We start from the raw sequence: 23,912 nt of genomic DNA, 5'->3' as shown, positions 1-23,912 counted from the left end.
GCACATACATATGTAATGAGAGGACGGGGAAATTAAATAAAAACATAAAGAACATTCTGCTTGAATAGTATTTTGAAAAACAAACTTTTGGTGAAAAGCTTATACATGATTTGATTTGATTTTTTTGTGTTTTTAACGCCACTTTTAAGCACCGCTTTTGGGCTATTTCGTGGCAGCCATTTTTTATTGGTGGAGGAAGCCGGAGTGCCTGGAGAAAACCACGACCTTCGATAGGAAAACTGACAATCCTAGTCAATTAAGATTGGATTCGAGTGCACCAGCACGAGCGGGGTTCGAACTCACAACCTCAGTGTTGACTGGCTAGTGATTACAGTAGTAACTACTTAGACCACTCGGCCACCGAGGCCCCTAGCTTATACATGTAATCCAAGCTTAATTAATATTTTTACATAGCAAATGATATTTAATTTTACATTCTTTGAGGCCATTCTTTATGTTTGCTCCAGACATACTGAATCTATGAAAGCCATTATTTGTCAGAAGACAACATGATGATCATGTTCGATGTTGTCAGTTGTGCTCTGAGTTTTGGAAAATTTATTTTACATGAATAAAAGGCAAAAATAGTTTACCAATATTCAAATCTTGTCAGTTCATTAAGAATGTATAAATCGAGATAAAATACAAAACCTGAGGGAATCCCTTGAACTCCTAAAGGAGTGATACCCTGTACATTGATAGGGTCAGTTTATCCTGCTATGCATGCAAACATGCCATGAATCAGACAATGTTCTTTGCATGCAATAAATTTTAGTACCTTCATAACAAATTTCAATAAGCTCTAAATAAAATATTGTAAAGAAATATCCCATCTGGGAAAAAATTCTGGAATTCCACAAAATAATATAAATCCTAGATTTATTTTGAACCCTTAGTGGATATTGCATTTTCATTAAGCAATATAATGTAATTAAAGTACTAAATCAGTTGACATCCGATTAACGCTGTCAATTCATATCAAGTAACAGAGATAAAATAATGGAACACAAAGTTTGTCTACCCATAATGCACTAGACTCCTGTTTCAGCATACATCCCATGATCAGTTCTTAGAGCCTTGGAACTTTGACATAAAGATGAACTTTAAGAATCAGTTTATTCAAAAGACTGAATAGTTTCTAGGGATAGTATCTACTTTTCTAAGCTCTATAAACAACATCACTTTAACTTCCAATTTTTTTGTTTTTTCTTTATTCAGTTTATCATAACTTTTATCAATCAATATAAAAATAAGGAGATGTGGTATGATTGCCAATGAGACAACTATCCACCAAAGTTCAAATGAAGTGGCTGTAAGTAATTATCGGCTTTCAAAAATGAGAAAAATCCATACCGTATAGTTGCCTATAAAAGGCCCCGAGAAATGAGAAAACTACAGGCCTAAATTATAATAAATAAATGTGGATTGTGTCCACATTGTCCACATGTGGACACAGATGATGCCCCTGCTTGTATATCATATATTTATAAAGGGACATAACTGAAGCACGGTAAAAGTGACGCTACCCAAATTTGAACTTGATCTGTGTTTTGTGGTAATAAGCATTGTGTGTAAGTCTCATAACATTTGGTTGAGGCTAACTTAAGTAGAGAACAGAAACAAAAAAATTCAGCAATTTTTCTATTTGTAAACACGCATAACTCTAGAACGGTTGTGTATAAGTTTTATAACATTTGGTTGAGACAAACTAAAGTAAGAGAACTGAAACAAAAAAATTCAGCAATTTTTATGTTTATAAAGGGACATAACTCAAGAATGGTAAAAGTGACGCCACCGAATTTCGTACTTAATCTGTATTATGTAGTAATAAGCATGGTGTATAAGTTTCATAACATTTGGTTGAGGCAAACTAAAGTTAGAGAACGGAAACAATATTTGTACTTGATCTTAGTTTTGTGGTAATGAGTATTGTGTATAGGTTTCATAATGTTTGGTTGGGGCAAACTTAAGTTACAGAAAGGAAACTAAAAATTTTTCAATTTTTCGATTTATAAAGGGGCATAACTCAATAATGGTTAAAGTGACACTACCCAAATTCAACTTGATCTGTGTTTTATCAGTGGAAGGCAAAATTAAACATTGCATTGTATAAAGCATTGATTGTAGTTGATTTAACTATAAACATGGACAAAGGAAGATAACTCCAATTTTAAAAATTACTTGAATAATGAAATTGATATTTTTGGAAAAAAAATGAAAAATTTAGCAATTTTACCATTAGTAAAGGGGCATAACTCTAGAACAGTAAAAGTGACGCCCCCAAAATTCAAACTTGATCTGTGTTTTGTGGTAATAAGCATTGTGTATAAGTTTGATAACATTTGGTTTAGGCAAACTTAAGTAAGAGAAGGCAAACCAATTTGGGACGTAGGGACGGACAAGAGTAAAACTTAATGCCCCCTCCGCTTAAAAAGTTTGCAAAAAACAAATATTACAGACATGAACCAATGACAACCACTGAACTACAGGCTCCTGACTTGGGACAGGCACATACAGAATGTGGCGGGGTTAGACTAGTTTGCTGGTGCCAAACCGTCCCCCTAACCTGGAACAGTGGTGTAACAGTACAACATAAGAGCAAACTATAAAAATCAGTTGAAAAGGGCTCAAATCATCAGATTGATACAAAGCAGAAACAATCTAACGAAAACACAGACCGGACATGGCAGCATATCTATACATCCCACAACTAAAAAGACGCTTAGTAAAAATCTGAGAGTACTCACAGTTTAATACTGACAGCTAGTAATCATGTATCTAAGACTAAAATATCAATAACTACACATCCAACATCCAATGGATTTAGCAAAAGACGTCATTAACAGTCAGAGAAAAACATGACCTTGTGCAATGCCAAAATATAGGTATCCACAGACTGTAGTACTGTGAATGTGCATATGTGCATAACAATAATATTTGGTATGGTTTAAATTTACTGATAACAAAATCAATATTTACACCAATAAAAACAATATTCAAAGATCTAATTACAGTGTTGAATTGGTAACCTTTTAGAATAAGTTTATTTGAAGGATTGATAAGTTAACCCTGGATCGTATCTAAATCTCCGGGCTCAGTAAATAATATTCCTGTAAAAATTAGGATGTGCTATTCAGTTTGTAATAAGTTTTCCACAGGTACAACCTAACTTGCAAACCAAATCTTTGTATCTATAGAAGAATTTAGTAAAGGTTTTAAGTAATTTGTGGTAACGAAATCCCTGACTTAATAATTTGCCAGTAATACATAGATTACGCTCATTGAAATTCAAAATGTCAATACAGACAAGGGTATAGCAAACGACTTGTGATATATATAAACACCGTAAGACAGTGCCAAAGAAACATCACCGTCCAAAAAAGGAAAATTAACAATTGGGAAAGAAAAATCGTCCCTTTTGTTGTAAATTTCAGTGTAGGGTTTCTCGTTTAAAACTGAAATATCTAAATCTAGAAAAGGACAATTATTGCTGTTAATATTTGATTTATTGAAAGTAAGTTCCTTTGGGTAAATTTCGGCAGTATATTTAGAAAATTCTCGATTATTTAACGAAAAAATGTCATCAAGATAACGGTAAGTGTTGTTGAATTTATCAATTAAATCCAATTTAGATGGGTCTTTACTGAGTTTGGATATAAACTGTGCAGGGACAAGTCTGTTATCAAAGGGGGCACAATTGGTGCACATAGGAATATCTACAATCTGTCGATAAACTTTATTATTGAATTGTACATAAATGTTGTCTAGGAGAAAATTTACAGCTTTAATCATATCATCACACCTCTAGTAAGTATATCTAACATTTTTACCTTTCTCATTAGAGAAAAAGGCTTTATATGAGTTGCAGAAAATAAATTTGCAATCAGATTTATCAAACGAACATATAGTTAAATAGGAAAACTTTTGTTTGAAAAGATTGTGTGGAAGTGTAGTATAAAGAGGGGAAAAGTCAAAATTGTCAACCGAATCAAAAGGACCATCAAAACCAGGTAATTTATCTAAAACATCCACAGCATTTTTACACTCCCAAAAACAGTTAATTCCACTATTTTCATATGTTTTATTACAAAGTTAATAAGTTCTTTGATAGTATTTAAGGAACTTGTTAAAAGCTCTGACAGATTAGTAGTAGAACACTTACTAGAGGCCGAGATGAAACAATATTTTACAGGTTTTTGTGGAATTTAGGTAACCAATACATAGTGGGGACCATCAAATGTTCAGAGGAGGCCATAAGCTGAGCCTTAGTAGTGACATGATTATTTACTATTTGACTCTCTGTAGAGGGTACAGTCTTGAATGTTGTTGAATGTATAAATTCATTCTTAAGGACTTCCGTGTAGTATTAACGTCATTGTTGGCTGCTTTATCCGCCAGTACGAACACAAACACTTCGTGAGTACTTGAATTTTGTTTTTTATTCCTAGAAATGGGCGTATTACTTACTCTTTTATTTATTTCTAAATTATTTTCGAAATGTGATATGCCAATATCAACAATATTCAGACATTTATTCAAATAGGAATCAAGTGACTTTTTGTCAGATTTCTCCTGTTTACACCAATTTTTACAATAGGATGAAGAGCATCTTTAATTAAGTCTAGTCAGTCATCATGATAAACCAGGAGCCACTACCTTATGGATATATTACAAAAGCCACTATCCTATGGATATATAACAAAAGCCACTATCATATGGATATATAACAAAAGCCACTATCCTATATAGGTATAAATAAAGGAAGATGTGAGGTAACCTGAATTTCAAAAGTAGCCATTCTACCATTAAAAACAATACAAACTCTCCTTATTTAGCAAAATAAAAACAATAAAAAGTAAATAACATCTTAACCAGCTCCCTCCACCAGCTAACGTTACTATTACCATTAGCATTTTTTCATTCTAAACATATAATTTCTACATAGTTAACATTTTGTCATTCTAAACATATAATTTCCCCCGATTCTAGCTGACAAGGTTTTCCCATTTAAAATTGATTTTTCCTGGAAATCTAACATGTAAAATACATTGATTGTACATTTCTGTGATCAGGTAAAACAGACTATTTCATCATTCTGTTTATTTGTTTTCATGGTTTAATGTAGATGTAGATTAACAGATTAGAGAACTTATATGATGAAACGCATATTTGCTGAAGGAACACACCCACTTTATGAAAGCTGAAGTTTGCCATCTAAGGGTCACAACATTAGTTATAAGCATGAACATGCTAAAATGTCTCAACAATGAGACAACTATCCACTAGAGATCTAATGAAGTGGATGTAAGCAATTATAAACCACTGTATGGCCTTCAACAATGAGAAAGGTTACACTGCAGGTAATACATAAACTGAGCATTATCAAGGATTCATGAAAATGAGGCCAAGGTCACATGAACCCTGCAAGACCGACATGTACACCTCACAATCATTCCATACACCAAATACAGTTGACTTGTTGCTTTTAGTATCTGAGAAACAGACCTAGCATGAAACCTGAAATGTTGACCAATGAACCATGAAAGTGAGACTGAGGTCAGATTAACATTGCCAGACGGACATGTGCATCTTACAATTATTCCATACATTAAATATAGTTGACTTATTGTTTATAATATCTCAGAAACAGAACTACATAAACTTAATGTTGGTCAATGAATAATGAAAATGATGTCAAGGTCAAATGAATCTGATCAGAAAATCATGTACACCTTACAATCATTCTGTCCTCTAAATACAGTTGACCTACTGCTTATAGTATCTGAGAAACAGAGCTAATCATGTATTTACTTTAACCTTGACCCTAGACCCATGTGCATTTTGTGGTTTACTTATTTCCTTATAACTAGAAAGTGGTTTGCCCTTCACAAATAATCCAGTGTACATGTATACCACATTTTATCTTGATAGCACTATCAAAATTCAAAAGAAGGACTGTCATTGAAATCTCAGATCTGATTTAAGATGTTAATGCCTCTTATGAGACTGTGATCTTGACTGCTTCTGAGAATACATGATAATAATTGTATTTCAGCAATGAACTAATGAGCTAAAACAGAGGAGTATATTGAGCTACCAATATTATTCGTTTCAATCCCAAATATACTCTTTTCAAATATTCAGCATTCAGCTTCAAGTTTCAAGTATATAAAATGTCCCCATTCTGTGACAAAATCATTGGTGGAGATTTATTTATGACAATTCTCAGAAGTTTTAATCAAGACAGATTACTGGGAACTTGTTCTCTTCTGATGAACTACATCTATAACTCAATCACAATCTCAACTAATTTGAAGCTTAAAGTGTTTCTGCAATGATGAATTCAGCGACATGTCACTATTGGCGAACTTGATCCTCAACTCTATTTGCCGATATCAATCACAGTTAGTAATTTACACAAAAGACAAGAACATCAGCACAGTTGTAAATTGATGTTTTATGAAATTTGATAAATAATTGTCCGGAATAAGGAAATTGTAGTGCTGACAATGCCATAAATCAAACATATATCATCAGTTATCATTTTTTGAAGTCATTAAAAAAGAAACATTGTAAAAAAATCAAGTCAATACAGTTACGATGTAACTATAATTCCATTCAAGTATCAATGAAATGAATTCCATGTTATAACAGATTATCACAGCACAAAAGCAGTGTAATTATTGGTTCTCCATAACATAAAGCTGAAAGAGGACACAATTATAACAGCATCAATTTCAAATATCAACCATTGTGAAATTAACATCATACAGGGATTCTACAGGGATATCAGAGATTAATAATTTTATTATCAACCCTATATATTCATTAATCAAGTACTCAAGTACTTAACCTGCTGATATCAAATCATGCTGCCCTTCATTCTTAAATCAGCAGCTTTAGAGCTTTGGAGTAGATTTCATGTAGTAACTTTATAAAAATTCGTAAGGGTTCCGCTGAACCCAGTGTCTCGCCTACTTTTTCTGTTAATCGCAGGCTCAACAAAAATGAGGAAGTAAATCAATAAAAATATTCCTCTTGATACTAGCTTTTGATTGTAAGAAGCTTCTGTCCAAGTTTGGTAAAAATCCAGGATAGTTTATGAATCTAATAAATGTTTAAAAACTTTAACTGCAGACTGAATGTAAAGTTAACTGGAAGAAAACAAAATTTCCTTCTAGATACTAGCATTTGATCATAAGCAAGCTTCTGTCTAAGTTTGGTAGAAATCCAGGATAGTTTAAGAAAGTTATTAAAATTTCAAAAACTTTAACCACAGAGTGAATAATTGTGGACGCAGCCGACTACGACGACGCCGACGGAATGTAGGATCGCTATGTCCCGCTTTTTCTACTAAAGTCGAAGGCTCGACAAAAAGTAAAGGTAGACACAAGCGTATGCAATGCCAAGAATAAATCTCAACCGACTTTCAATACAGAAAGTAAAATATTACACATTTCTTCATTTTAACCATAAATTAGCAAACTAATGTTTGCTAAAACATACCTCTATAAAAACTGAAATCTTGTAGTATAGCATACTGTAACAGTATATAACTGACTATAAGGTATAGGTTTTGCTCATTGTTGAACTACAACCTAAAGTTGTTTACATCCACGTTATTTGGACTCTGGAAGATAGTTGTCCCATAGTCAATGGCAATCATATCATATCTCTGTATGTTTTATAATGTATTTTATATATCAAATTAATCAGTGTAAAGCAATCACCTGTCTAATCTAAACAGAATTTTTAGTTCAATCAGGTTCACTTTACACAGGTCTCACTGAATACTATACATAGGACAGAGAATAGAAACAGGGAATGTGTCAAAGAGACAACAACCTGACCAAAGAGCAGAAAATAGCCTAAGGCCACCGAGCTTCAGCTGGCCCCTGAACAATAATGTATACTACTGGTAGTTCAGGGAAATGGATGCCACACAGAACTCAGAAACATACAAGTGGACAAAGAATAAATAAACTGTTGACACAGAGATATGTCTCACCTTTTTATAATTTGATAGTGTAATGCCTCTAGCCTTTGTTAGTCTTGTATTATTTTTAATTTTAGTTTCTTGTGTACAATTTGGAGTTTAGTATGGCGTTCATTATCACTGAACTAGTATATATATTTGTTTAGGGGCCAGCTGAAGGACGACTCCGGGTGCGGGAATTTCTCGCTGCATTGAAGACCTGTTGGTGGCCTTCTGCTGTTGTCTGTTCTGTGGTCGGGTTGTTGTCTCTTTGACACATTCCCCATTTCCATTCTCAATTTTATTGAATCTAAATGGCAATATTCAAACATGTAAACTATGCAAAACATTCAAGGTCAACATGACTTATGGTGCAGGACCAAATAACCCAATGGAAATGGGCAATGCCAATGATTATAAAACTGCATACCAAATACAATTGACTTATGAAAATTGGTTCCCTTTACAATAACCTAAACACAAACTTGAATTTGTAAACCTGTGCTAGGGGCCATCTTAAATTTGCAATTAGGTGAGAGTGTTTTTGCTCCTTGTTGAAGGCCTCACTGTGACTTTAAGATGAAGAACACCAATTAAAGCGCTGTTCCTTTGCTTTTTGTGTGTATTTTTTGTTGTGCATGTACTAATTTTGTGTCATGGATCGATACCCCATATCCTTTTTTTTTCTATTAAAAGTTTCAAAGTTGTTGAACCATGCTGAGGGGGTGGGGCCATATAATCCCCATGGAAAATAGACTTGCAAATGCTAATAACATTGCATACCAAATATCATTGACTTAACATTAGCGGTTCCCCTTAAACTGATCTACCGTATTTAGCCGTGTATAGTACACCATTGTGTATAATACGCATCCCCTTTTCATCCCTCCAATTTTATTTTTTTTAAGTGAAAATAAAAGGTAAAAACAAAAAATTTAAAAATCTAGTTCACTGTAAAAAAAACTAAAATAGAGAAAATTAAACCATATATTTAATCTTCTTTTAAGTCTATTGAAAGATTAAAATAATATGTAAGACTGATTGTTCAATCAAATTGTTTAATTAAATAATTTTAAAGTCATAAGCAATAGAATAGTAGCGCTTTCATCATGTAATTAACATTTATTAATTCTATAAAAGAAAAGTTATCAATTAAATATCCCCTTGTCTAACCTTGGTCAAGCTGATGCACTGTTCAAATATTATAAAAGAAATAATTGGAATGTTATGTATGTATTTGCTTACGGAAATAAAGTTAAATAAAATAATTTCTATGGAAATGAAATCTACATACCAAATATCATTGACTTACCACTAGTGGTTTCCCTTAAACTGACCTAATCACGAACTAATACATGTAATGTTAGCAAAATTTTCAAAGTCAATAGACCATGACTGAGGGGGCAGGGTTGAATAATTTCGGAAATGAGATGTGCTAATGCTAATACAACTGCTTACCAATTATCACTGACCTACCACTAGTGGTTTCACATAAGCTGACCTAATCACAAACTAATACATTGTTGACGCCGCCGACACTGTCAGAAACAGAATGCCTAAGTCTCGCTTTTTGACTCTGTCAAGGCAAGAAAAAAACACACAAAACTACCGATACAACCATAGGAAAGGTAGATCTTGTGATAGAAACATTGTTACCCCCCTTTTCCTCCCAGTATTGAACTCAGGATGATAGAATATACTAATTGTTTACATTTATTCAAATTCTAAAAGTCCAAATATTGATTGTCAAGAAAGAAGAAATTGGTTTCCTGTCTTTTTCTTAAGGGTGAATATAACACCTGCACTTTAATAGTGTGAATAGTTTGTACATGAACTTGTAGACCATTGATTTCTCAGGGATATATATATAAACTAAGACATAGTTCACAGAGAATCCTACCTTCCATACATGTAATATTCAAAAAGAGTGTGAATATTGAAAATAAAGGGAATTTGTCTGATATAAACCAATTATATAATCCAGGGGCGGATCCAGGATTTTAGGTTAGGGGGCGCATACTTAAATTTTAGCCAAGTGGAGCAAGGCAAAAATTTTTTTGAGGTAAAATTATCGAAATATTCTTTATTAAGCTGAGGACAACCCATGCTTTGCAAATTTGGGAGAGGGGGGGGAGGTGCACGGCCCCCACGCCCTGCCTGAATCCGCCCCTGTAATCCTTTAATTAGTCTACTAGCATGTTTTTGTGATTTTTGTAAACACCAATAGAACTTCTAAGAGTGATACAAGAGATTGATTGCACATTTTAAAGAAAAAGAATTTTGACAACAAAAAATTATTTAAGAAGATATTCAAATTTCCATTTTTGCTGATTTATAAAGAGACAAGTTTCCTTTACATTCTACAAAATGAGATTAAATGCAGTGGCAAAGAGATTTTTAGGCACCTAGATGTTGCTGAGGTTTTTGGGCATCATTATTTGTGTCTGGCACTGATATGTTCCCTTTGTTGTAACCACAGCCCTGCAAACCTATAAATGTAAAATATCTGCATCAAAACCACATAAGTAAAGTCTTATTTTTCTATTGTACCAGACATTAGATCTTACACTCTCTATAAATGGTCTGTATAAATCTAAGCAAGGCATATCTGACTCAAAAACAAATACAAAACTTTTAATGGTTTGTCAAAGTTTTATTTAGATGGATATAAACTTTGTAATAATACACCTACCTGATGACAAGAGAAGAATCTGGATTTCTGCACAATTAAGTCCTATTCTATTGTAACTGTTTGTAAATTCAACACTATAAATTTACTACAAAATCAGGTTAAGTCCGTGACATCACGTCAAAACTGTGTCATATCTTTCACTGTAAAACAAAAATATCAATTCATTTTCACATGACATTAAGTTTAATTTGATTAACTTTTCAGGTATGTATTTAATTACTGGCATAATTTGTTGTACGTGTCAATGGTATGCATAGTAGATACATTTGTACATGTACAGTATCGTGGACACATACCTCAGGAAGAAAATGATCAGGTCCTATAATTCAACAACGACAAAAGTAATGGTTATTTTTATTATGTTGATTGTTTCTTTGTACACGTTTTATTATATTTTACACCTTTAGTTGTAATATTGGTATTAACATTGACACATCAGACCTTAGGCCACATATCTCTTTAAGTTCACTTGTCATATCAGTAGGCTTCCATGTACAAAATGACAGAGATTATATATTTATAAGATTTGTATATTTTCATTTTTCTCTATATAGCATTTCTTTACATAAATATTAATATATTATGTCTGAATGCATTTTCTATATTATAAATTATCTTCCCTACAAAATAACCCATATGGCACAAAATAAGCCTCCAATTAATCCAAGCATATTTTCCATTTAATCTGTGATAAGCTTCAGGAAGACATATAAATCTTATGGAAGAACCTAATAAAGCAGAAGTATGCATAAGGAAATACACCAAGTATAGATAAACAGTAACATTTAAACATATATAAACTATTCATTAGAAGCTTGTAGGACTTAACCTTTAAATATTACAAGATGTGAGAACTGACAAAACAAATAGTTATAATAAGAAGAAAAGCTAATACTATATACTATATCAGTTTTAAATGTTGTAGGATAGTTTTTAACTATTTATATTAAAAAAAGAAGTTTTTTATTATCATTTGAAAAAAAGCTTAATGTAAATTGTTTTTCTTTATGATCTTTTTATACAGATTTGACCTTTTGTTCTATCAGACTGATAAAGAAATACCATAAAAGCATAATTGTTGGTCTTTGGAATTTGAGAAAGGTGGCAAGGACAATCTTCTCAAAAACTGTTGGTCCTGACCACCAAAAATCAGGTAGGTCCGCCAATTAGAATGTAGTGGTGGTTTTGTAGTCTTGGGTGGATATCACTGTTTTAATAAAAAATTCATTTACAAAACTATAATAATCTGTTTCTATCTTTTGAAGTATTCAGGTGCATCACAAAATCCAACTTAAGAATGTGATGAAAAAATCATAGAAAAGAAAAAGCCAATATTCCTATACTGTCAAATATATAAATCCTTGGTCAAATATAGACACACATAATCTGATGTGGAGTAGTACTACAGGTTCATTTTGCAAGGAATGAAAATGTTCTTGTCATTAAATGTTTGTCCATAGCCTTGACTATAAACTAATTATAGCTTTGTAGACTGTAACCAATGGTAAATAATTGCCTTTCCTAGACTGACCAATACTTATGACAAATGATCCTGACATGACTTTAACTCAAATAGACAGTGCTATAATTGCTGGAAAAAAGAATCCCATTTCCTGGTCACACTCCAGGAAAATTAATTCTTAGTTTCCAATATGTTCAATGAAATATTCTACATAAGGTTAAAACAGAGGTTTATGGTATAATAAGTTATCTTAATGTCAGAATGGAACAGCGCTTATTTTAGATATTCTACTAGATAAATCACTGATGAACTCCCATTCTGGAAAGATTTTAATTGTTAATAGAATTTTTCCCACAGCGTTGTGAGAAAGTATTATAGTGAAGTCTATACAATCAAGTCACTTAAATACTCTTCCTTACTGTCTAATTAAAATGATGAATAAAAAATATCAAATCTGGCATTTATTACAATGATCAAATTAACTGCTCCATAACCACCAAGAAATACTCCAACTAATGATCATAAAACAGAAATAAAACTCTCTGCTTCAGAATTTCATTGTGATCATCAAAAGCGATATGATAATTTCTCTTTTTGCAGCAACTAAAGGTATATACCAAATAAAGTAATATCTGTAGTAGTTAATTTGTTATCAATATTCAGTCCTTTGGCAACATTAGCCTGGAATACCATACAGTTGTATTATCTTCATCACTGATTTGGAAACCATATATTTTCCTTCATTAGGGAAAACTCATAGTAGACAGCTAAATAATAAGGGATAATTAACCCAAGTCAAAGCAATTTCTCAACCAAAAGAAAATAGAATTTGTCTCCAGTCTGATATGGAAGACAAATTGACAAGGTTTCCACAATCTTTTTATCCACAGTATTGTCAGTAGGATAACAAATCATCCTGTGCTACATGTCACAGAAAGCTGTACATTTTCTGCACTGAATTCTGGGAGACAAGAGATTTCAGATGACAATATACCATTATTGAATTTCCATGTAAAATTATCTGCATTTTATCTATGCAATTTCACAGAACTGTTCAATATTATGAAATTTGAATGTCCATGTATAAGATTTGACATCAAAGAAACGTCTAGATTTAAGTTCATTTATTAACAACAGTATTATGGGACAGAATCAAGCTTATAAAAAAGGTGAATGCTATACAAGTACACCATGTTTTTAGGATGATGCCCCCGCTTGCATATAACATTATAAAGGAACATAACTCAAGAACGGTAAAAGTGACGCCATCAAAAGTTGAACTTGATCTGCATTTGTGACAATAATCATTGTGTATAAGTTTCATAACATTTGGTTCATGCAAACTTAAGTTAGAGAAGGGAAACAAAAAATTCAGGATTGCTTTTCTTTTGCTGTGCATGTAATGATTTTGTGTGATGGATGGATACCCATATCCTTTCTTTCCTATTATATGTTCAATCAAAAAACAGACAAGTCAGTTGGTTATCAGTTATAATTCTAAATGTAGACAAGAGTGCACAACCTGAAATGTCTCGCCTTCTTTACTGACCATTGATTTTATGTTGATAGTCCTAAATATAAAGCTTTACTACAACTATCACATAAACTTTACATGATCCAAGAAAATGAGATCACGGTCAGATAAACCAAACTGGAAATACATGTTCACCTTACAATCATTCCATACACCAAATATGCTTTAAATATTGTTGACCTATTGCACATAGTACCTAAGAAACAAACTTAACCAAGAAAACTTAACGTTGATCAATGAACCATGAAAATGAGGTCAAGGTCAGATGAACCCTGCCAGACAGACATGTACACCTTAAAATCATAAAATGCTTTAAATATAGTCGCCTTATTGCATATAGTAGTCTAAGAAACAAACTTAACCAGGAAAACTTAAGATTGACCAATGAACCATGAAAATGAGGTCAAGGTCAGATGATAATTGCCAGACAGGCATATACACCTTACAATCATTCCATACATCAAATATAGTTGACCTATTGCTTATAGTATTAGAAAAACAGACCGAAAAACAAAAACTTAACATTGAGCAATGAACCTTAAAATGAGGTCAAGGTCAAATAAAACATCCCAGACTGAAATGTACATCGTAAAATATTTTCATACACCAAATACAGTTGACCTATTGCATACAGTATTAGAAAAGCAGACCAAAACACAAAAACTTACCTTTAACCACTGAACCATGAAAATGAGGTCAAGGTCAGATGACACCTGCCAGTTGGAAATGTACACCTGACAATCATTCCATACACCAAATATAGTAGACCTATTGCTTATAGTATCTGAGATATGGACTTAACCACGAAAACTTAGCCTTGTTCACTGATCCATGATATGAGGTCGAGGTCAAGTAAAAACTGTCTGACAGGCATGAGGACCTCGCAAGGTATACACATACCAAATATAGGAATCCTATTACTCATAATAAGAGAGAAATTAAGAATACTAAATATCTTAACTATTTTATCAAGTAGTCACTGAACCATGAAAATGAAGTCAAGGACAATGGACATAAGACAGACTGAAACTTCATAACATAAGGCATCTATATACAAAATATTTTATAAAACAGGTCTTCTACTTTCTGAAATATTAAGCTTTTAAGAAGTTTGTTAACACCACTGTGGCCGCCGCCACCAGATCACTATCCCTATGTCGAGCTTTCTGGGACAGAAGTCACAGCCTTGACAAAAACCAAAAGAAATATGTTATTTAAATGAGAAAGATGCAATGTGGGGGTTATCTGGTTCTATCTTACATTAATTTTCTATTTATAATAACAGGTGACATTGGTTTCTAACAGGTTATTAAGATATAATGAAAAATTAGAAACAATGTGTTGGAAGAAAAGAATGTAACGAGACTTTTCATTTTCTGCTTGTAATATTCTTAAATGAGGAACATTAAGTAATCTTACTTTATTGCCAGTTGTCAAAGATTTTCAATATATATATAACACATAGCAGAGAAGGTGATAGAGCAGACTGTTATCCTGAGAAAACATTGTCAACCAAGGTGAAGCCAAGGTTGACAATGTTTTTTCAAGGGGTAACAATCTGCACTATCACCCTCTCAGCTATGTGTTAATAATTATCATATTGAATGTTCTGTCATTATTGTCTTTTAGATTTTAAATTAAAAGTACTTTACTATGACATCATGAACATAGCAACGTTACAGGTCATGCATGTTGAAAACGTAAACCTGAACACATTACATTGAATAAATCCCTTTATGATTGCACATTGGTAACACCTCTTTAATAAAGTATGTCAACAAATTTTGTTATTTTTAGCAAAAAGCTATAATAAGTCATATAATTGGCTGTTTTTAATAAATATTAGTCGAAAAAAAACAGATTTTGCCATGCTTTTCATAACTACAAAATTTCATAAACGCCAATTTACATGTTTAACAAAGTCAGCTCTAAATTATGTGTTAAATTGTATATGTTTTGTCTGAGTGATGTTTCAGAAGTAACAGAATGTGATATACCAACAAGTCGCTCAGTCCTAAAATGTAAGTCTTGGTGACCCAAATGTGATATATAAACAAGTTGGTCAGACCTAAAATGTTAGTCTTGGTGACCCAAATTTGACATATAAATAAGTTGCTCAGACCTAAAATGTAAGTCTTGGTGACCCAAATGTTAGGTTATTATTTTTTCTCATACATAAAAGAATTGTTACAGAGAAAGGTTATTGATGTAACTTTTGGGATTTCTGATAAATTGTTATAAAAGGTTGTTTTGTAACATTTATGATGATAGCAGCAGTGAAAAATCATTGATACAAAATCAAACATTTAGGTATAAATATACTTTAATCCAAAACCTAACCAAAATCACTGAAGCATAACAGATAGGGCATGGTGATCCGATTTTACCAAATTAACTTGAAGGAAGGTGAAGATAGAAGTCAAAAGAGATATATCACTAAAATCATACAAAACCTCAACCAAAATTATCCAAATGTTAACAGTTCATAACTGAGGTATACAGACCTAACCAATATTTTATACTTGATCACTGATAAACTCACCTTATAAAAATAACAATTAAAGATGCATGAAAATAAGGTCAAGGCCATATGATAGTTTAAACATGTTTAAAATATGCAAAAGGGAAGACATATGTAAATCCTTTATATACTACTCGTAACTAACCTATATTCCAAATTTTTGTTGACCTATCATGCATAGTAACAGATCCATTCTTTAAATAAAATGCTTTTCTGAGCGCAGCCTAATACGACCGCAGAGGTCTAACCCTGAACAGTTGGGGCAAATTTGGACACAATATTCAAGCTTGATACTGTCCTAATTTGGATTGTGATCAAATTTTTGACATAATATAGGTTTCTGACACAAAATATATGTGGTCAAAGATCTTACAAATCTATTGCGCAATACTGTGCAATTGAAGATTTCTTCTTGAAACTTTTCATAAATTGGAAATTTGAAAAATTTTTAAAAAATATGAATCCCTTAAAAAAATTGGAAAAAAAATCCCTCCAACTTTTTAGAACCCCCCCTTGGAGCAATAACCCCAAAACTCAATCCCAGCCTTTCCTTTGTAGTATGGAACCTTGTAGTACAATTTCAGAGAGATCCATACACTTAAACACAAGTTATTGTCTGGAAACTAGAAAAATGCTTGTTTTTGGCCCCTTATTCCTACATGTTTGGGCCAATTAACCCCAAACTCAATCCCAGCCTTCCCTTTGTTATATGGAACCTTGTGTTACAATGTCAGAGAGATACATACACTTACACACAAATTATTGTGTGAAAACTAGAAAAATGCTTGTTTTTGGCCCCTTTTTGGCCCTTAATTCCCACACTGTTGGCCCCATAACCCCTAAAATGAATCCCAACCTTCTACTTGTGGTATTAAACATTGTGGTACAATTTCAGAGCAATCAAAATACTTATACACAAGTTATTATCCTGAAACTAGAAAAATGCTTGTTTTTGGCCCCTTTTGGGCCCCTAATTCCTAAACTGTTGGGACCATCATCCCCAAAATCAATCCCAACCTTCCTTTTATGGTATTGAACCTTCTTAAAATATTTCATAGAGATCCATTCACTTAAACTTAAGTTATTGTCCGGAAACCAATGTGTCTTCGGACAACGACGCAGACGACGACATCATACCATTATACGATCCCAAAAAATTTTTTGCGGTCGTATAAAAAGGAATGAAAAGGACCAAAGTACATGAAGAAAACACAAATTCATATTCAAGTAGAGCAACCATTCAATCTAAACAAGCAGTTGAATGCGTTGCCTGTTAATTATACCACAATTTTTATTTCAAAGTATCAAAAAACCAAAAGTATATGTCCTGGAGAACATTAAAGCACTAATACATAACAATTCATCTCTGTGAAGATGCAGACCAGATATGAAGTCATTCTGGTCAGTATCACTGAAAAATGTGTGGAAAAAAAATTGAGTTTTTTTCAACATATTGAATAAAGAGCTGCGTCATGAACGCATGATACGCCTGTAGCTTTTTCAACAAATAAAGTTCCATTACTCCTCAATGTTATATCAGAAATTTATAAAAAACAAAATGGAGCTTATTTTAATAGATATAAACCAGTCACCAAAGTGAAAACTGGTCCAAGCATTTTTATTGTTATTGTCAGAAAACTGGAAAATCACCCCTTTTTTATGAATAAAATCCCATAACTAGGAAACGTAAAATCTAAAATTTATAAAATCGAAAGGGAGCTTACATCAATAGATATAAATAATTCACCAAAGTTTCATGAATGTTGGTTAAAGCGTTTTTAAGTTATTGTCCGACATATTGACAACGGACAGACAGACAGACAGACGGATGGACAGAAGGACAAGGGTATACCATCAAATGTCCTGTAAATGGGCGTATAAAAACTCAAAGAATTGAAAAGGTGTCATACAGGTCCCAAAAGTGCTCAAACATTGCAAATCATCACTTTCAAGCTGCTGACCAAATATGAAGTCCTATGAATAGTGTGACAAAAATATCTGTTGGAGGAACTAGGTCATTGCAATAAAGCCCTAATCCTAGAGCGGTATTATATGTAACATTACTGTGTTCATTACAAAGTTTAAAAAAAAATAGTGAATCCTAAGTATATCCAATAAGGTAACAGCTGTTACTGTAGAGCTCAATAAATCAACAGAATTTATATCATCATTGTTTTCCTTATTAACTGATCGAACGAGATTTCTTTCATCCTTTGGTGACAGCTGACATTACAATCATTAATTTCTAAAGTTTTATTTGATCCTTTTCATAGACCTATCCTATTTTGTCTTCTATTTTGTTGCACACACACACCATCATGTTTTCATTTGCTTTTTAATAGAAAAAAAAAATGCTCAAGAAGAGATATCTCTGACAGATTCTATCAATCACTGAAGAAGCATCTATGGGTGATACAGCAACTCAACAACATAATAAAAATTGTTTAAGTTTTTGTTTAATGAATAGGTTATAATCAAGTATACAATCGATTTAATTAGGGGAAAAAGTTTACTATTTTATGATGATTTTGTTGTGAAAAGAAAACATAAAACAGTTAATTTTTTCCCAAATTGCACCAATTGTAAGCTCGATTTTACTTCTTTTACTTGTTCTTACTTGACAAGTACAAGAATGCAGTGGGAAATCTAGCGACAAATTATTACCGCCCCTGTAAACACTGCAAACTTCATTTTTTTAATGTTGTTCTGCTTTTGAAAGGACACTATTAATTATAAATTCACAACAAATTGTTCTGGTCAACAGTAACAATAAAAATTGATTGAAATAAAAACAAAATTTCCATGTAATGTAATCATTTTCCTCCTTAAATAGCAATGATGAGTACAGTAGGCTATAGGAGCTTTGTGTTAAATTGGGTTAAATCTTGCCATGCGAATAAATTTCTGGAATACCAACTTAAATTTCTACTGGATGTACACCTCTCTGGAACATGCCAAATATCTGTACATGTATGCAGCTTGATCAGAGAAGTTCAGAGAAAAAATTCCACAGATTATTAACACTTTTGAAATTAAAGACCAAACAGCCTATTCAGTTCTACCAGTGATTTTTCCTTAAAATTTTGTGTGAAGGTATTTCATGATTTGAGGAACAAAATATGATAAAAAAAATTGGGGTTCACCGACTTAGTTTTGTCACTATAGCAACCTCAGTTTCGTGTTTTCCCGAATATTAACATGATATTTGCTTGTTATTTAAACTATCAAAAAATCCCATTATATCAAACCTACAAGCATAATTCTTGTTTCACGTTAAGCAGTAGATTTGTGTCTATCAAATACAAGTTCAAGAGTTTAAGACTCTTATTGTTTTGATCTTTAAAAATATGATTTATTTCATTCCCGCCAAAAATAAAACGCAAGAATGAAAAACGTTTCAAGTATTAAAAAATATCTACCAGTGATTTTTGCATAAAAATTTCAAGAAGGAAAGTGCCATGTGTACTCTTCAAAATAAAGCAAAAAAATGTATATGTCAACGACCTTTCAAAAAAGTTATGATGAATTTTCATGTTTTTTTCTCGTTCGTTTTGAAGAAAAGAGTTGTCTTTCTTCAGAACATTGAATCTTACGTCATAGTACAAGTTTTCATTGCCGGCGTACTGTTTGAAAAAAATTGCAAATTGGACGTTTGAAACCCACATTTAAATTTTCAAGAATCAAGAATAACAACTATATTCACCTACTTTATTATCCGGTAATACAAGAGATCATATGTATGTATCAGTATCAGATCTCATGATGTTGTTGCCGCACAAAATTAACCTTCAGACAAATCATCCGTCGGAATGAAAAATTGTTCGAAATAACCTTTTACGACGCTTTAGAAAGGAAAGTCTAGATCTATTTTTGTCCTCTCCCTCTCATTAGCAAAATCATTGGAAATAAAAAGAGAAATGAAAGATGACACTGGCTTACTTACAGACTATTTGACTATATTAGACTAGATTTGTGGTTTTTTTTTGTCACGTCAATTTCAGAACTTCGCCCTAGCGCACTCTTTAGCTACTGTTGACAGACTGACAGATATTAGCACGGACAGACTTTTTTATACCATTATGTGTCCCGACTAAGACAAGCGTATACAAATTATTCCATCTAGTTTGTGGATTCATTATTTCTGAATATTTAAAATATAAGAAAATTAAAATTATAGGTATAATATATGAATTAAAGTTTTTGATTCTAAAACGTTTTACATCCATTTAACCTATCATAAAATACGATCCCCGTTATTACTACCTCACGTGTTTTGAATAAACGAGACAATAAATATAAAATACAAATAAATTTTTGATTCAAAAATTGGTTTATAATCTAAGAAATAATTTTCCGTTGAAAACTATAAAGTATTTCTCAAAACAGGATGAAATATTATGAATCTAAATAGCTCATTTTGGAAATTAAAACAACGACAAGGTTGTATGTATAGATTGCCGGCATTGAAAATCGAAATTTGTTTTCAATCTTTCCAGTCATTGTAGCTTTTTGAAAGTGAGAAATTTTATGTTGGATTTTATTCTTTAAGCAATTGTTTTTTGTCATAAGCTAAATTTACAACAAGTTTAGTTTTTAAAACCGTAAATTTTTATTTTAATTCACATTCACTGAGTATATATTTATTTCTTATATTTTTTGCCTTAAGCTTCTGTGAGATCAGGCGAAATCTTTATCATTTCCCCTTGAGACAATTTGAAATGAAACAAATGACAAAAGACAATGAACCTTTATCATTTTTATTTTTACTATAAGATTTTGTCAATTAAGCAGTATAGATAAAATTTAACTTCATTGCAAGATCACCATTATTTTACGAGAATCTTAAAGAAGTAAGTTAATCTCAACATGCATACGTTGCCAGTATATCGAAACTTCTAGAAAGTATTGTTTATCGGCCTAACCTTCTGAAAACTCAGTTTTGAAAATCACATATATTAAGTTAAAACTCTAAGCGTAAGTCATATAAATTTACCAGTGTAAAGTTACACGGGCGTAAAAGATTTGCGCCGATTTAAAAAAAATTTCGATCTTTAATTTGCGCCGATTTGATTCTTTCATTAGCGCCTATTTTATGTTTTTATCACTAGCCCCGATACTTTATTTGCTATACGAGTAAATACATGTACATGTAGTAAACCTAGAATGTATATTGCATGGTAATATATGGATATAAATAGTGTTCCCTTATGTTAAAGATAATTTTAGTCATATTGTTCGAGAACTTCGTTTTGAAACGAGAAAGAAAAGATGGACTTCGTTATTGGCAAGTACAACAAGTATAGAAAAGATAAAATGACAAGAAAGGAATATATCAGATGTGTGGCATATAAATTCTCGGCAAGATAATAATTCATTTGTACTAGTATTACATTTTTATGGATTTTATTGTGGTGCTTTGAAATGCTGTAAATAGAATTTTACTCCGTGATTTTAGTGGATGTAAACAGAGTGCACAAATATCTTTTAAATTGACCTATCTTGCTCGAAATTCTACTCCCACCTCCCCTTTGTGAGCAGGGGACAACAGTTATATACATGTTATAATTGACAATTCATAACATATGTACAACTGGCTAACGGAAGAGGTTTATATGATAAATAAAAAAATAATTTTCACCTATAATTTACCTGTACACAATCGGCGCAAATGAAAGACAAAATCGGCGCAAGTGAAGGAAAAAAAGTGAAATGCAGATCGGCGCAAATGCAAAAAGCCGAGTTCAAAATTTATATTTTTATTATTATTTTTATTAGAACGGAGGTTACAGATAGTGTAGTATCTTTTGTGTCCATTTGTGTTTAATTTCCACTAGGTATCAGTGCGACGCTTAATTCCACTTTTCTTGGAAGACGTAGTTTTAAGCGTACACTATGTTGGAATCCGTGAAAAACGCGAAATAGGACGTTATAATTTGACGTTTTTTTCATGGCTAGAAACAACGTCATAGAGCTTTTATGTCACTACCAAGTTGCGTTAGTTGATGCGCATCAACAATAGGCTGTTTGGTCTTTAAGTCACTAAGCAAGTTCAAACGGACCTTAACACAATGTAAACATTGAATGTGAATAGATCTAGAAGACTGCAAATACATGTACAGAAATCAAGACATTTTCTTAAAATTGTACAAAAATAGTAAAATCTTTAATGGATAACCTACTTTGTAAAAATATTTCTTTTAAAATTTTGAACCTGCACAGACACAACTTTTAAATTGTTCTATTCACGAAAATACAGTATTAATATATTGCAGGTTCATGTGACAAGAGCAGACCGGGTGTCCTTGAAAACTTAGATATGAAAAATAATAGGTATATTTTGGGAAATTGTAACATGCTAAAGACTATGTGGAACACTCAAAAAATTGGTGACCTGAAAGATCTTTAGATTTTGTATGTACATTATTTTTTCCAATTTTTCTTATAAGTATGCAGCAAAGATTAACATTTTTCTAATTTCAGTTTCACAAGCTTCTAATGCATGTGCATGTATATTTCTAATAACACAGTTTAACAAATAATTTCTTTAAAATGTATGATTGTTGTTCAGATATAGCTTTTAGTAAGTATCTTCACCGGCATTGTTTAACTGTTCTCGACTTTTTCATAGGTAGAGTGACTTTTCTATTGTTCTCGCGTCATCGGTTTAGCCCTGAATTTCCTACCACTGTCGAAAAATTATATACTCAGGAGTCAAATGTGTCAAATGAGGAATCAGTAATATGAAAATAGTCTATTGTAAATTATATTTAAAAATATCTTTTAAAACTGTCACTGCATAACAAGAATATATTTCATGTTATGTGAAGTAAGAAAATAACAAGAATGTGTCCATAGTACACAGATGCCCCACTCGCACTATCATTTTCTATGTTCAGTGGACCCTGAAATTGGGGTCAATACTCTAATTTGGCTTTAAAATTAGAAAGATCATATCATTGGGAGCATGTGTACTAAGTTTCAAGTTGATTGGACTTCAACTTCATAAAAAATTACCTTGACTAAAAACTTGAACCTGAAGCGGGACAGACACAGGAATGGACGGAGTAAAGAACGAACAGACGCACAGACCGAAAAACATAATTACCCTCTACTATCGTAGGTGGGGCATAAAAATGTTGTACAACAGAACTGGAACTTTGTACCCACTGAAATTGTATGTCTGGTGTCCTCTATAACCTTGTTTAAACCTTTCATGTGATAAGTGCAAGTTGAAAACGTTATAATGTTTTCCCTAAGTTGATATGTAACCCTTTCAGCTATGTTTTGCCACTGATTTTTACCTTTGATTTTAGATAACATTGTACTATTTCTAATCCTATTTTCAATCAGGCAGACTTTACTTATATTTCTAAAAGATATTTTAATTATCAACATAAATGATAATATATATAAATATGTATATATACTGAATATTACATCATTCCTGTCTTGAGGACAATAAAAAAGCCAATACCTTGTTTATTGTAGAAGTCTGTATATAGTTACCATTAGAATTTTTTTTTTTTTTTTGTGTCCTTGGATTTATGTGTCATTCATGCATACCTCACATCTCCTTTTGTTCAAACATATTTTTATCTATTGGAAATTATTTCATTTTTATGCAATTTGTACCATTTCAATGTTTGAAAAATCCATATTAAACTTAATAAAAGTAAAAATGTTAAAGTTTTTAGAAAATTAAATTAAGTGTATAACAATATATTTTTT

At 32.1% G+C, this 23,912-nt stretch overlaps 1 protein-coding gene and 1 long non-coding RNA gene across 3 annotated transcripts in view; one reads left to right on the top strand and one right to left on the bottom strand.

Moving 5' to 3' along the window:
• The window catches only part of LOC127731015 (polypeptide N-acetylgalactosaminyltransferase 5-like), a 114,403-nt gene that overhangs the window by 49,831 nt on the left and 40,660 nt on the right, over positions 1-23,912 (bottom strand). For both annotated transcript variants that reach the window (XM_052239742.1, XM_052239743.1), the window contains one exon: positions 10,668-10,807. The gene's annotated coding sequence lies outside the window, so the exon portion shown is untranslated. The remainder of the gene's footprint in view (positions 1-10,667; positions 10,808-23,912) is intronic.
• LOC127731018 (uncharacterized) lies at positions 10,823-23,870 on the top strand. Its single transcript, XR_007995415.1, has 3 exons — positions 10,823-11,008; positions 11,692-11,820; positions 22,457-23,870. It is a non-coding gene; the product is annotated as an uncharacterized LOC127731018 (long non-coding RNA).

The sequence above is a fragment of the Mytilus californianus genome, unplaced genomic scaffold (assembly GCF_021869535.1).
Source record: "Mytilus californianus isolate M0D057914Y unplaced genomic scaffold, xbMytCali1.0.p SCAF_2, whole genome shotgun sequence".
Classification (NCBI taxonomy): Eukaryota; Metazoa; Mollusca; class Bivalvia; order Mytilida; family Mytilidae; genus Mytilus; species Mytilus californianus.
This window is presented reverse-complemented; position numbering and strand designations above follow the sequence as displayed.